General features: G+C 40.1%; 1 protein-coding gene across 2 annotated transcripts in view; it reads right to left on the minus strand.

Annotated features, from left to right (window-relative positions):
- Positions 1-10,948, minus strand: part of LOC6540897 (cGMP-dependent protein kinase, isozyme 2 forms cD4/T1/T3A/T3B) — a 30,359-nt gene extending 19,411 nt beyond the window's left edge. The window contains exons 1-2 of one of the 2 annotated variants that reach the window (XM_001968555.3): positions 10,701-10,948; positions 9,257-9,579 (exon numbers count right to left, since the gene is read on the minus strand). The gene's annotated coding sequence lies outside the window, so the exon portion shown is untranslated. Of the gene's footprint in view, positions 1-4,456; positions 4,753-9,256; positions 9,580-10,700 lie in introns of those variants that run through there. The other variant, XM_026979520.1, reaches the window with a different exon arrangement.
- Positions 10,949-15,934: the final 4,986 nt, after the last annotated feature.

Below are 15,934 nucleotides of genomic sequence, written 5' to 3' on the forward strand. Positions count from 1 at the left end.
GTGCGAATATCAAGCGGAACATAGATAAAGCAGCCGAAATTCGCCAGTGGGACGATCACTTGGGTACCGAGTGGGTTAACTGAAGATCACCTACCAATATTATTTTGCGCTCGAGCATGGCCAAAAGTAAACGAAAAGCTGCCGAACAAGATCAACCTGACACGTTAGGAGAACGCTTTAATATGGAGCAGTAGATGTAAGCTTGGCTTTTTATTATTATTGCAAAGCTAATCAAGAAAAGCGAAACTGCATATATATATACCATAAAGATTAACATAAATGCCTGTCATGCACTTATTTATGATGCTGCTGAATATAGTGTCTCCAAGAACTAACATCTGCCAGAAGTGGGAACAAATAAATCACTAAAATAGCATAAGTTATAAACAATGGGAAGACAAATTGGTCACATATGAAAACTAAGTTATTTTGAAGATATACACGAATTTTATGGCCACAAAAACGATGATCGCTGAAGCCTTCGCAAAAAGCACAAAGATCCGTATTCGTTTGGAAACCCGTTCAAGTCCAGATAGTTAGGCGATCATTTGTTCAAGTAGCTCGATTCACCTCGATGCTGGGCTCATCCAAGTGGGACTGAGAACTCGCCAGACTCTTGACTTCGATTACAGCCATTAGCATGTTAATGATCGCACTGCCGATTAATGTGCGATTCGTATGCCGTGCTTTTTATTCGCCGACACTCCATAAACAATGCCAATTGACATTGAGGTGAGGGTGGTGGGTGGATGGGTGGATGGGTCGGAACTGCAGGCGGAATGCCCTCAAAGTGCGGGCAATTATCGATCTGTAATTACCCGCAAATTTGCTAAATGCAATTCTAGATCCACACGACACCGAAATAGCGAAAAGCGAAAAACTGAAATACTGACACAACAAATTGCTACAATTGAGGAAGACATTGTGCCGTCTGTGGGTATTTTTATTTATAGAACACAATTGACGGGCCACTCGAAATCATCATCGTAGTTCCCCGCATATTTGTGGGTCTGCTCCATGGGTTTTCAATGAATTCGCTGCTCGTGATCGGAGGCAGCTTTTGGGCCACTTAAGCGCAATTACGAATGCAATTTGTTTCCATCTCGGGCGCATAAATAAGCAGGAGACAGACGAGGCGTATACGTAATATTTTCAACGATTTTATGCTTTTATTGTCATTTAAGAGATTCCCGCTTTGGTGGCAACACGGCAACACGGCAACACTGGCGAACAGGTTCTTGTTCAATTTTAATTAGTATTATGAAAACATTTATTAAACGCCAGAGCCCCAAAACTCGAAATCTTCCAAATGTCAACTCGCTTTGGGTGGAGGGTATTAACATCGATCGATCGCGAGTTCATTCATGCCTCTGATAACAGGCCAAAGCCGAGAATATATAAATAAAATTCTTATGAATAATGAGTAATTGTAGGGAGGTCTTTGCATATTGTATAGCATCGTATCGCAGACCATTTAGGGAAGTTCTGCGCCTCGGCGTGACTGGCCATGCAAATGAGTTTCCAACAACTCACGATGGCAGATAGCGCAATTAGTGTGTCATTATGATCGCAGATAAGGATACAGGTTGTGAGCAGTCTACAATTAAAGCTGTTGGCCAGCAAATTTACATAGATCGGGATCCACTGATATTTGGAGTAGGAGAAGAGATTGATATCTGGGAGATAGTTAGCTGCTGGTGAGGTGTTGAGTCAAGTGAGCTCGATTTATCCCGGTCAGAAATGGACGGATGGATGAAGAAAATCAGGACTGCAATGGAATATTGGAAGCATGCTTCCATGTAACTTGAATCCTTGGCGGCTAGAAATACCATAATATTTCGAAAACAATCCTTAATTGAAACCAAGTTAAGTCAGACAGCTGGCATCCTTGAGCTCTGCGATCCATCAAAGTCAATTGCAATGATCAACATTTAAATGGCTTTTCCCAAACGTTCAGCTTGAATCATGGCAAATTGTGATCATCGTTGTCGTTGCTAATCAAAAGTGACATTTGCGATCATCAGGAGATCCCAAACAAATATTCCGAATGTCCCGGCTGTCAATCAGAGAAAGAGACGGCAACAGGGCGGGGCGAAAGAGACGGGCATAGAAGTGGGCATGAGTGACAGGCGGAGACAGCATGTTAAACACCGGTAGCAACAAATAACAAATAGCAAAAGCAACTTCAACTTAATGGGCATGCCAAAAATGCGCCGCATTCGAATCGTTTAAACATTTAAACATAATTAAACGGTTAGTCAGCCAATGACGATCTTTCCCTGAATTGAGACATCAATTGAGAGTTATGTCAACCGTACTTGGTAACGCCATCTTCTGAACACATATATGTTTGCTTCCAGACTGCTATAATTATAGGTTTCAATTACTGGTGAGTGCCGGCGCTTCCTCAAAATGCGAACAAACAAACTCACAAGAAGCCGCTCCAAATTGAAACAAGAATTCTCCGGATTTCTACTAGAAATGCGAACACATATAAATTGATTCTCGCCCGGAATTCATTCCATTCCATTTCACTTCACTCGATTCGATTCCATTTACGCCGTTAGCGTGCAATTATTCAAGTTATTTTCAATTTCAATTTTCGACTTTCGTCGCTACGTTTGTGCAACACAAACAATCAATAAAAATGCAATAAAAATTCAACTTGAAACGCGAGTCTAAGTCGTAAATTTCGCAAGAAGTCTGTTTTTAGACTGACCTGACCCCCTGCAAACAAATATAATTAAAACAAGTGATTTAAGTCCCCTCAAAATCGAGCCAATGTCGAGGATCGTATATACTTATACTATATGTTTGTATTCAGTGTAATTTGCGGCTAGTTTTCAGTTCTGTCGATTTGTTTATCGTTTATTTTCGGCTTACAAATGTTCATTAGTCCCGGCGACACGTCCGTTGATCGATCGCCATGCCGAAGGCAATTGATCGCCTGATAACACTCGAAAGACATTCAGATACGGCCAGACTAGTGACTCGATTTAGGCGGCTAGTGGGCATTAAGCGAGCTCTAACTACGGATACGGATACCACATTTTGTATGGCGAAAATTGGTATGAAACGCACGTTCAATCAATTAAAGCCTTCGCACAGCTGGATTGCAACTCCGCCTGGTTTGACAAAATTCGCAATCGGTCCCATTTCGAGGTGAGTCACCGAAGGTTGGGGAAGGGATTATTTGGCATTTGGTTCGGTGTAGGTATTTTAAGTACTATTAGGCCCACAGTTTTCAGAAATTAATCCCAGATGGGCACTTAAATAAATATAAATAGCATTATTATGTTGCGTCTGACTTTGGAATAATTAATTGGGTCAATGTCAAATCAAACCCAACATTTTATTTTTCTAGTCCAGAAAGCATTCTGTCATGTTTCGAACCCTTGTTTGTTTACACAAGTTACTGATAATTCCAGTCTCTTTCAAGCATAAAGACAATTATAAGACCATAAAAGTTCTTAACAAAAAAAAGGCAACTCAAAAGACCGGCGGTTTGTGATCAAACAAGTTCTAATCAAGCGATTTTGCTTATGAGCCACTCATATTACTCGAGACTTTTGCCAGTCATGTGGTAATCCAATGAAAAATGGATAAATAATGATGCGATATGTCGATGTGTGAAGAAACCAAAGTTAATAAATCCAAGTGGCTCCGTTTATAAATTACCACCAATTTATTCTTCAGGACCATTTTTGTCTTCCCTGGCTAAGTAAAACTAACTTCCCATCATGCTAAACTGGTCTGAATGATACCGTATGACTATTTCCTTGGATCTAACATCTTTATTTAGACCACGCAGTTCGTTCGTTAATATAGAGTTGTTAAGACATTCCTAATGATCCTAACGATGATCAAACCAGCTAATCAACCGTCACACTTTTTTGTACATTGCTCCTGGTTTCCGCGGAGGAAACCCACTTGACGACCATGGATACAGTTCTGGATTCTGGACCCCACAACAAGTGCCTCTATCATTATCCCCGCCCCTTTTGTGATCCCCTCGACCATCCGTTATGCCAGTTGTAAGCTACTGCATGCACAGCGAGAAAATATCACCCACTTGGGCAGCACAGTATTTTCTATAATTGCATTCCCAGTTTTGATGCTTTCACTGTTAAAGTAGTTATATCCTTTAGCGAATTTAGCAATTGATCATTAGGCGACACTAACTAATTTCTTTGCGTGTTTTTTTTAATGGATTTAGTGCCTGGTGGTCAGTTGAAGACTTGAAGAGCGTTGTGCCTGTCACATGACTGTCTTCAGGAGCAACTCTTCACCAAGAACTTCTTTTTCCTTTTTCCTCTGGCATTAATTAATACATCGATCCACGCACACACACACGCACACACAGTCTTGGTAAGGAAAATTGCCCGCCTGGGAGCGATGCGATGTACGAGAAAAAAAAAGATATATAAGTATCGTAAAAGGAAATTGGCTGTTTTACCTTTGAGAGGCTGGCAAAATTCTCGTAAACAATTTGCACTTTTAATGAGCCAAAACCAAGTGTAACACACGCACAAGCACAAGCACACACCCGATAGCCGTTAAGATTCCGATCCGCTGTTTAATTAGTTGGAGCCGCTGCTTCTCAGGCGCTTTGTTACGTTTTTATTTTATTTTTTTTTGTTCATTCGATTACTTATTTTGTGTTATTGTAAGTCACCAAAATGACCAAAATGTACGCTTGCGTGCCTGCGACATCCGTTGTTGACCGACTGAGCGACGCTCGAGAACTGTTTGTGCGCCGCGAGTGTTGGGAAGCACATACGATCGTAGGACCGCAATACCGTAAGACCGTAAGATCGTAAGCCTATCGATAGCATAGTTGACGGGCGTCGATTATCGAAGTGAACCCAAAACAAAGTAAGCCGAACCCCAGAAGCGTTTGCTTGTCGTTCGATTCGTTTGTGGCTGTCGCTTAAATTAAGCTCGGAATTTGGCTTAAACCAGTTGGGTGCACGCACACTATGTGCCAGCATATATATAATTCATATCAATATGTCCACGCCTCGCCTGTGATTCGTGCGTTGGCCTGCCGATCGTTCAAATAAAATAATAGTAGCTCACACACACACACACGATGGGTTGGAAAAATTGCATTGGCAGTTATCTAATTGCTGGCTGGCATGCTAGAATGAAATGCGTTGCGTTGCAAAAAGTCGCAAGTAACACCATCTAGTATCGAAAGTATGTACTTCCAGTATGGCGCACGCACCATGGGACCGGCACTGGTGTTACTGTAGATCTCCTACTTGCATATTCATGGGCGCCCTGGGCGGTTGGGTAGCTTAGCTTCGTGGGTAATTTAAAGGATATGCGGTTGACATCTTAATTGGGGGCAAGTCGATATAAATAACATAAACTTACTGCTATACGATACATTTTTCCACCGAAAACTGAGATTTTGGTTAAAAATCACGTATACGCCAGTTGCGCGCAGGCAAAAGTGTGCTATTGAAGAGAAACACTACACATTTGTGCCTCTAAACCCTCGCCTTAGCACACTTTTTGAATATCCCAAGTCATTCTTAATTTGCATGATCCTACAAAATATTACGCATACGCCGTGTTGACAGCCCCAGGAAATTTATCGTAAACTATGCTCCAGCTCACGAGACGGCACTCAATGGCTGATTTAGTGCGGATCACTTCATAAATCATATCCTGTAGCTCATGCGGAATTTCCACACAGCCAAATTGTTCGCCACTTATTCTCTTTTTATGTCATAATTACAAAAGCCAGTTGGCTGTCGCTACTTGGGCGAAATTGGTGCGGAAAACGTTTAGGGAAACTGATTTATTTATTACAAACAGCATTACGGGGGCATGTAAACAATACCGAACTGGAATTATTATCAACTCAACGCAGGCGGAATAGAAGCGGAAAAATGTAAAGGAGGAAATTGAGTCTAGCATGCAACAATCATTTCACGTGGGACGTGATTTAAGCAAAAATCAAAACCTTATTAAATTGTTTACATGCAAATTCGATTGGAAATTCGTAGCAAAGTGCCGTGGAAGATTTCCGAACACTGAACAAAAATTGAGGAACTCCTTATTATGCAAATTAGTATCCCATATATATATTAGTAAATCTTTTGAATGCATCGAGCAAGGTAAATTCGTATTTAAGTAAAAAATGTTTTCAATTATCTATAATAAAACCAAAACATTTTTTTGTGTGGATAAACAAAGGAACTTATTGCCATGTCTGGTTAATTGAGCTGATTGGCACACAGTGGCGCACCGAACGGGTACCAGAAATATTTGGAGGTATTCCACTTCAAAATCCGATTAGGATAAGTTGAGTTATGCAGTTTAGAACTTGGTATTCATTTTTTCGAATTTGTACATTATACAAGAGAAAAATTACAACAAAAAAAAAAAATAAATTTCAAAATTTGAATACAGATTTTTAGAGAATTGCAGCAGAAATATTTAGAGGTAAGAAGTTGGAGATAAGTTTGTGGGCGTTAGACTGTCCGTGGCAACATTTGGAATCAAACTTGAGCTGCGTGCATGTCTGAAAGCTGCATTCTTAATCTCAACATACCAACTTTTTTAGTTCCTGAGATCGAGGCGTTCATACGGACAGACAGACGGTTCTAAACTCCATAACTCACATTATCCTAAGATCGACTCGGCTATTGATCTTGATCAAAAATATACACATATACTTTATATGGTCGGAAACGTTTCCTTCTCCCTATTACATAGTTTTTAACGAATCTAATATACCCTTTTACTCTACAAGTAACGGCTATAATGAGTCACGTTGCATATTTTGTCTTTATATATATACTTTTAACCCCTTCATTTCGTTTCTTCACCCCTGAGAATCCATTCAGGGGCCTGCATTTACTTTTATTAGATTGTTCCGATACAAGCTGTTGCTGTCACTGGATTTTGTTTGTATTTGGCGACATTGACGCTATTGATAAGGCGGCATGAGAGTCGCCAGTGAGCGTAGGTAATAATTATATATAAATATTTTATTTAATTGGCGCAATCGAATGGGAAAGGTTATTTGGGCGGCAACAGAGCAGCAACAATTGCCTAGTGACAATACCCGCCCAGTTTTGCTTTATGTCGTTTTTTATGCAGTTTTGGGCTGGGCAGTGTTTAATATAAGTTTTTTAGTTCGTTACATCTCTGTTTAATAGAATTTGTCAAGTACAAGTAAACGTACATATGTAACTTTAATAAAAGCAAACATCATGTTACAAATAGACTTTTGTAAGAAAATGATAAATACCACTTTCCTAAAACGTATCCACAAAAAAACATTCCTATTTTCTTACATTTAAATTTTATTAAACCGTTATATATCTGAAATGGCAGCTTTTATTCGTAGGCAGCGATAAAAAGCTTATCTTCTTGCAAGCTCAAAACTCAAGAGCTTTTTTCGTTAGTGATGGCAGTGAAATAAAATATATCGATAAGGAAAACCTGGTTAAATATCTTAAAAACAAAGTAAAAAATAAAGTAATACTATTCTCCTGTTAGTAAGTTAGTTATGAGTTACCGCTGAAATCGAATTTTAAATTCAAAAATTGCGCAGCAGTTCCTTAAGTAGATAAAATGTCAAATGTTAAGAGCCTAAGCTAAGAGTTTTTCGGCAATCTTAAGAGAATGACTTGCTCTTAAAGTTTCCAAACGGAATGTTCTACTTCCATTCCGTTTCTTTAAAACAGCTGAGCGCCGAAACCTCTTTTTAAATAAACAAGTTTCATTGATGAAAAATCAAATTGGTGCTAATTTTTTTTGCAAACTGATTGGCGTAGCGTTTTTCTTTGTCGTTTTTACTGCTGAAAATTGTCCAACTTGACATAAATTTGATATGCGGCTTACACAAGATTTTGCTTCTTGAAATTCTACCTTAACGGTGGGCTAACAAAATCGTTTAGCGGTTAGAATTGCAATTTGCTATGGCAGTGGGATAAAGAATGCCAAATTCGTGTGGAATGGATCCCAAAAATCGAAAATTGTATATTTTCGTGCCATAAATGCGTTGCCAAATGATTTCTCGGATAAACAAACACATAAACGATTCGCTTTACTACTGCTATCTATACAGAATTTGTATTTATGGAATTGCAGATATAATGATCATAAAATAAAATGGAGAAGTGCAATAAAGGTGCCATGTAATTTCTTTTGATAGTTGCTTCAGTTCAACTCCTCTGCTCCGTATTCCCCATATCCAAATTCACAAATACCCATATTCACAACTTATCGTTTGAAGCTCAGATAAGAATGAATTACCTTTTAAGAGTCCAATTTCGAACTGCGACTTGGTTTCTAGAAGAAAATCGAACTAAGACCATTTGCAAATGGCTTTGCAAATTTATTACTCCGCTTCGAACGAGTTGTTGTGCAACTTGTAGAATTTCCTCCGATAAGAGCACCCTTTCCTTATAATTACCCAATATATATTTCTACGCCTGAAATCTGCGCAGTTGTTAAACAGAGTCTATACACCCTCACACCTAAAATCGATCGAATACAAATCGCAAAACAACACCACAGTTTTTAATGGCACGGGTGTCAGTCAGGAATTTTTCACTGTTGCCTGGTTCGTTTGTTTGTTAAACTTTATGACAAAATGCTAAAAATAAACTAGCAAACAAAGCGAAAATTGAGCAGCAGTAACCGAAACAACAACTGAGCTTTGTTTCCTGTGATTCACTATGAATGTGCAATAAATGCGCACAAATAATGAGTGTGTTCAAGAAACTAGCGACAGAGATATGTTTACACGACTTATCCTTGGAGTGTCCTTGAGACGTGGTTCGATAAGCGGAAGGTTTTCACTTTAGATATCGCTATAGAAATGATCTTTTCTTAATTCAATTCAATTGAATTGAGTATTAAGTCTTAAAATAAACTCCAGCGATACAGAACCAACGTTCATTAAAGAAGTGCACCAAATTACCTTATCTCTACTTGGACACGATTACTTTCGGCTTGAAGGTGCAGAAAAGGGCTTAAAGACCCAGACCCTGAGACCCAATTGTTAATTCAAGGCACGGGCAAGAAAGAGGCAGCATTGGAGCGGCCGAAAGAGATGGCTATATGGACAAAAGGGCGCCTTGGCGAAAAAAAATCGTATTCAAAGGCCGAACGATTGTGTAATCAAAAAATTCGTAGGCGGCATAAATCCATAAATAAACAATAAGTATGAATAAATAAGCTGCTGCTCGACAAACAGCGGACAGTAATTGCATATTAAAATGGGGCTTACATGTTGGACGAAATGTGAAGAAATTCCAGGGGCGATGTAAGTGTTCAATGTTCCAGTCCAAGAGAATCGCTCTCTTTTCCTCCTGTTGTTGTTGTTGCGATCAGCCGGCTTTTGCGAAGAAAGTTCCTCGGCTTCCACTTGTTGATTCGATCGGACCTCTCGCTCGCGCACTCTTCAGTTTCCTCGTTAATTCACAGGAAGCACAGAATTAAGGCCGAAAATATATTTATAAATGAAATGCAGGCGGCACACGAAACTTCGCCATCAATTTAGACACGGCCTGCACTTTTGTTTTCTCGAGTCTTTCCACTTGCGTTGCGTTTCTATGAAATTGGGCATTAAAATTTAAATGCTATTAGCCGCAGAACACGAACACGTATGAGGAGAGAAAAAGAGAGAAAGATCTCTCACTCGTTGCTGTTATTGTTATCACCTGAGTCGCGTACAGTGGGACCTCGACTTGAAAGTCCAAACTACACTGAGCTTACACAAATTATACAAAGATTCACTGATCTCGACTTAATACATTTAAGACTGCTGATCAATATTGCAAGTTCACGTTTACTGGATAAACAGAGCACTACATTTTCTTATATTTGTGACTGACAATCAAGCCAAGCTCCACTGTACTTTCCGCGGATTTTATCGCTCACTCTCTTTGTTTTCAGTTCACTCTCTCTCTCTCTTGCTCGCTCCGCATAGTTTGCCTTTCCTGTTGTTGTTTCTGCCAGCGTAGCGTAGTTAACTTGAGCGGCGGCAACAACAACATCAGCCATACTTGTTGCTAAAAATAGAAGCGGCGGCGAGACAGAAACAGAAAACAGAAAAACAGCGCGGCAGAATAACATATGAAAAGGCCCTCGAATTGGAAAAAATTGTACATGACGAGCAACAAAAACAAGCAGCAAGTAACAAAAGGGAGGCCTAGTTACAACAACAAACTGAGCTTCTGTTAAAATATAACAGAGAAAAAGAAATGGAAGGTGAAGAAGAAGAAGAAGATCGGTGAAGGAAGGAAGTGCGACGCAAAACTGCAGTCAAAGAATTAGTTGGAATGATAGGCTGGAAAGTGTCCAGTTGACCAGGGAAAATTCGTCATGCCGAAGTGCGAAAGAGACAGAGCGAGCATGCGAGCGCAAACAAGTGATTTTCCATGCATTTAATTGCAGGCTGCATTTGAATTATTAATTTTCCACTTTGAAATCACAAACTAAAAGAGAGCCGCTCTCCGCTCTCCGCTTTCCTTCTTCCACTCTCTTCTCTTAACGCACTAAAACTGCATTCACAATTCACGTTTTCCCAATACTCAGTCAACTTTAACCGCTGCCTTTGCTTTAATTGCTTTTTAAGGCAAATAGTTGCACATATGGAAAACGCTAGTTGTTGTTTTATTTTAGAATTCAGAATTGAGATCGTACGACTAGCGCAAGCAGCAACAACTAACCAAGTGGCACGCACACACAAACACACGTCGTTGAAAAACCGCCGAACTAAATGGCGATGTGGATTATTGTGATAAACGCCAATGCCATATATATGTATATAATTTTTTTGTAATAAGAACTAGTTGCAAAACTCGCAGGAAAATCACGCGTTGCAGTGATTCTTATAAAAACGCCGCACAAAGCAATTTCTAGCGCGATCGCGACAAGCAACGTCCGCACGCCACGAAAAATTCCAAAAGACTGAAACTGAAACAAACAACGTACTCGCTACTCGCCACTTGAAGAAAGAGCGCAATTTGCAAGTATTCTCTCTTATTTTTTATAAAACTGTGCACTCTTATGTTAAATCGCTAAGATTGATTTTACAATTTAATTAATTTACGTTGGGAAAAAGAAAATATAAAAAATATACACAATGTTATAACATCCAATTATAGAAATATTTAAATTCAACAAAATTTTTTTCCCCTTGTATTTATTTACATGTTCTAGCACCTGTTTTAAATTTTTAGTGTACATTGTTTCCTAATTGCATTAAATAAATTATATTATTTTCGCAGCTAGTACTTTGAAAAAAAATCAATTGGTTTCAATAATCATGCCGAATGAAATCATCATTTAAGTTGGTCAAGATCGGTCTTAAATTAATCTAGTATTATAAATTGCCTATACAGGATTAACTTTTGCGCCATGATTTATTCGAATTTTCTCGTTTACTTTTGGAACTAATGGCACACAACGCCATTCCATTTATGAAAATGCGTGTTTGTTTCTGGAACTACTAGAGCGCCATTTGTCATTACTGTGTTTTCTACTTTACTTTTTATGTTACATCTTACATTAAATTTACATTTATCTAACATACCCGCTTTATTTACGTAGCATATTTATTTGTGTAGGGTTTATACATATATATTATATCTAGATATGTTATAGCCATTTTCTGCTCATATATAGGGGTGGAGCCTGAGAAGAGCGAAATTCCCCAAAGGGGAATAAATAACTGGGAAATTTTACTATGGTTTTCATACCCTTTGCTAGTGCCGTCAGAGGGTATACTTGGTTTCTTAAGAAGGTGGAATGCATTTGCCAATCTTTTTTGTTATATATAAATGACATATTTTAAAACATATTAAGCAATTAAAACATTTTATTTAAACACACATTATAAGTAAGAACTACTTAATATTAATATAACAGGGTTTTATGTGCAATTTCGCAAGGCTTGAACTTTCCAAGGATCTTTGGTTGGGAATTTCCCTGAAGAAGGCGTTTCAAACTTGAGACCACCCACCCCCCGTATTGTGCCACCCCTCCCCTATTTCGCTCACCCATTTTCACCCCTCTGCCGCTGCCGCAGTCGACGTCGCTGCGAGAAGGAAAGAGATAGCAACTAGGAGAAAGGACAAAAGGAGAAACGGGTCGGTGGAAAAGGAAAAGGAGGAGGAGAAAGTAGAGGAAAAGTGAGGCGGCAGCAAAAGTTGATTAGATGGATTTCGTTTGGTTTTTGTGTTTTTAATCACACACCAATTTCATTTATTAAATCTTCGCATCAGCATTTCATTTCTCGCATTCCCTCTCCTTCTCTTTCCCTCTAGCCGTCTCTTTCGCTTGTGCAGTGCTTTTCTTGTTTGGCTTTGCGACGGCATTTTTGTTTTTTGTTTGCTGGCTTGGCCTTCTCTTTTTCTCACACTCCTGTTCGTTTGTTTGTTTGTTTGTTGTTTTCCCGTTCACTCATTGTCACGAGCAATTTCACTCTACCACCCCCCTCCAACCCCCCCTCTCTGCTCCTCTGTTGGCCAAGGCAAAACTTTTTGCAAAATGAAATTGTTTTCGTATTAACAATTTCATTAAAATTAAATTACTTTTATTATTCCGACAGAATCAGACAAACGAAAGGAGAAAAAAGCCAGCCTCCCTTCCACCGCCTCCCTCTCCCCCCTCCCCGTCCCTCCAACATTTCAGCCATTTTGGCCCCCCATTCTACCCCCTTACAATAAACCAAAAGCTTGGCGTCTGTTTTCTTCAGCTGTCAAACAAATTAATTGCGCTTTTAATTAATTTCGCTGGCTTTAAGAGTGGAAAGATGGCATCCAATGATCAACAAATTATGATGATGAACAAATTACATAGATAGAGCTAAATTGTTTAGTAACAAAAATGCACCAAAATGGATTCGCTGCCGAAAAACACTTATTTCGAGCAATAAAATAAGAGCCAAGTAACGGCCGTCGTAAATAAGAAATTCGCCACTTATGTGCAGCCGTATAATAAATAAAATATCATAAATGCGATATCGCTCTCCAAATAAATAACATTGAATAAGCGCCATTCCAGATCCCTTTGGGCCGCAGCTCCTTTCACCGTAATTCTGTTTAGCCATTTATTTTATTTAGGCATTTCATAGAACGATTACCATGCCACACCGCCTTTTCCCAACTTTTATTCCCAAATTGTAGTCGAAGACATGCCTCCAAATGGATTTGGATGCTGTGGTGGCTTTCTTGCCTCTTTTAGCCAAATGATGCGTAGGCCATAAAACCGAAAGGGCAGCGATGGCGTCTTGGCCATTTGCTTGGGCGGTGGGCGTGGCTGCAGCCCCTTGCTGAACCCATCGGCCAGTAATAAATATACACTGACAAGTTTGTGTTTAGTACCTAAGCAAATAAATATGTGTCCTAAATTTTTTCAATAAAAATTTAATTTAATTTGAAATGCACATCATTTGAATATTTTCGGAATGGTTTTGAAAATTTTCAGTATTTATAGCCAGCGATGCACTATTTTCTCGTGTGCCTGCAACAATTTTTGATGGCGCCAATAAATTTTGGGGTCTCCTTTCAGGCCTACGAATGCGAGTTGAAATGTCGCATCATAAATAAACGGGTATCGCTTTTTAGGAGTCAGGTGATGAAGGGGTCGGGCTGCTGAAGAAAAACTGGTAAGGGATGCCTGTTGGGCCAGAGAAACCGCAATGCAATTTGGTCCAAAAGAAGTTAATAACATTTCGACAAGCGGAAAGGGCACTTCCCTTGATTTTTCATCCGATTCCCGGGGAGACTGGTGCTTATAAGCTCAATGGCGTACGCCACATTAAAAATGGTTTTTAAGACATTTTAACAAAATGATAGTGTGTATATATTAGAAAATGTTCTTATAACATATTTAGCAAACTTGAGGTTTCTTGTTATATTACCGCTTCGTATGCTACGGCATCTCGCTGAGTTATGAAGGGGCTATTAATCGCCCCAAAATCCCCATCAACGCCCCTGACGCCTGCCATCTCGCTCCCCCATTTCGTGCTGTCCCTTTCGGGCGGCTATTCATTTTCGGAGGCTGCGCCATTTTGGCTTGGAAAATTTATAAACGTAATTGAGATGCCTTCGCCGCAGCACACTTACCCCCACCCCCATTTGCCGCCACCCAACTGGCCGCACGTAAAATGCATTAACTGCTGCTTCTGGCCTCGTCCTGGTCCCGGATCAGGATCCGGATCCGGATCCGGTTACAGTTACGGTTTTCACTCCTCGCCAAAGTCCGAGGCACTCGCAATTTGGTTTTCGAAAAATAAGCAATTTGTAAATTGAAAACGGTCGTTTCAGGGACCAGCAAAGGGGGGTTTTTTGCGGGGTGGTGGGGTTGGTTGCGAAACTGCAGTTACAGGCGGCCATTTACTACGTGGGCGGTGCGGCCAGGGGGCGTGGCAGGCTAGAACTGGCTTCGCGGAAGCTGGAAATTAATTATTTGCCATTAGGGCTAAGTAGATGATATAAAAAGTGGCAGCAAAGCGTGCTCCAACAGGGGCGGAGGGTGTGTGGGGGGGCTGGAAAAGCGCCGCAGTGGAGGGGGGAAATGGATGGAAAACTGGAGATGGCCCCGCTATTGAGGCGCTTTTCTGCCGGGTGGGGCTCAGCTCTGCAGGCAATTTAGACAGTCAAGTGCCCATATAAATTACATAAATTTCACCCAGGAACTGCCGGGCAAAATGCTGCAAAAGGGATAATAAATAAGTACTTTAGTTGAAATGTTAGAGGACGCAGAAAGCGGGCCATTTGCTTAAGTTATTAATAAGCGCTTCTCTAAGTAATCTTTATAAAATTATAATTGTATATTAGACGGTCAAGAATCAATAGATTTATAAGATTACTACAGCTTACCGCATAACTGATAGCTTTGCCAATATTCGCAGCTTTATGACAAGCAAACTGGTATAAAATCATCCACCCGAAGTGGAAAATGCAACAGAAGAACTAAAAGAAGCTGCGGTGGCTGGGAAAATCTTTTTCCCTCCTCCAAACTGCAAGGAGCTCACCTGCCAAAGGAAGAGGCGTTAGGAGCCGAGTGCCACGCCTTCTCTCTGGCGTCCAAAACGAATCCCAGACTCATCTATTATGAAGCAAGTAATTCCACTAAAACGAACCAACCAGGAAAAGCGCCGAAAATGCAGAGGGAGTGGAAAATAAACGCAATCAAAGAGGACAAAACAAAATTTAAGCCCAAAATGAAATGAAATTCGGATTGGAAATGAAACTAAAATACAAACTAATGATGGCGGCTAACGAAGTGGGGCAGGGGCGAAATCCAGGGTCTTCTGGGTGGCAAAGGAAGTTGGCTAACAATAGACAAAGTCATAAATCAGGGCGCCAATTTGCAGGCCTGACAGGCTTCCCCCAAAAGAAAGGAGCGCCAGTCCAGGGGATAAACGTGGGAGAGCCCGAAGAAACTGAATAGTTATCCTGCACGCCCAAAATGCCAAATTCAGAACACTTTGAAAAATACTCTCAAACTGAGATCGAGTCTTCAAAACCAGATTATGATAACAGAAAAGAAAGCAGTTGTACAACAAAATATGGAAAATATTTAGATCACGGCAATTTTGAAAGCATTTCTTCAAAGAACATTTCATTTAAAAGATTGTGATTTTGTTTAGCTTGATATTAGGATAATATTTTAATAGATCTGGCATAAAAAGGGTTCAGGTGAGATTGGTGAAGAAATTAGGGCAGTGCATGAGGGGGGAAGAATAGGGACTGCGGGAGGCCACAAATTCATTTCGTAATTGTGGCCAAAGAGCCAGGGGGCTAAAAGGGGGGAGGTCGAGGGGGCGTGGACGGGGGCGAAGGACAGCTAGAGGAGCCCATTCAGGCAAACAATAATAAATGGGATCCAAGATGGCGTCACTGGGATTGGGAATTGCTATTATACGGGTTGTTTTTTGGGGGGTGGAAACAAA

This window comes from Drosophila erecta, unplaced genomic scaffold (assembly GCF_003286155.1).
Source record: "Drosophila erecta strain 14021-0224.00,06,07 unplaced genomic scaffold, DereRS2 tig00000055-arrow-pilon, whole genome shotgun sequence".
Classification (NCBI taxonomy): Eukaryota; Metazoa; Arthropoda; class Insecta; order Diptera; family Drosophilidae; genus Drosophila; species Drosophila erecta.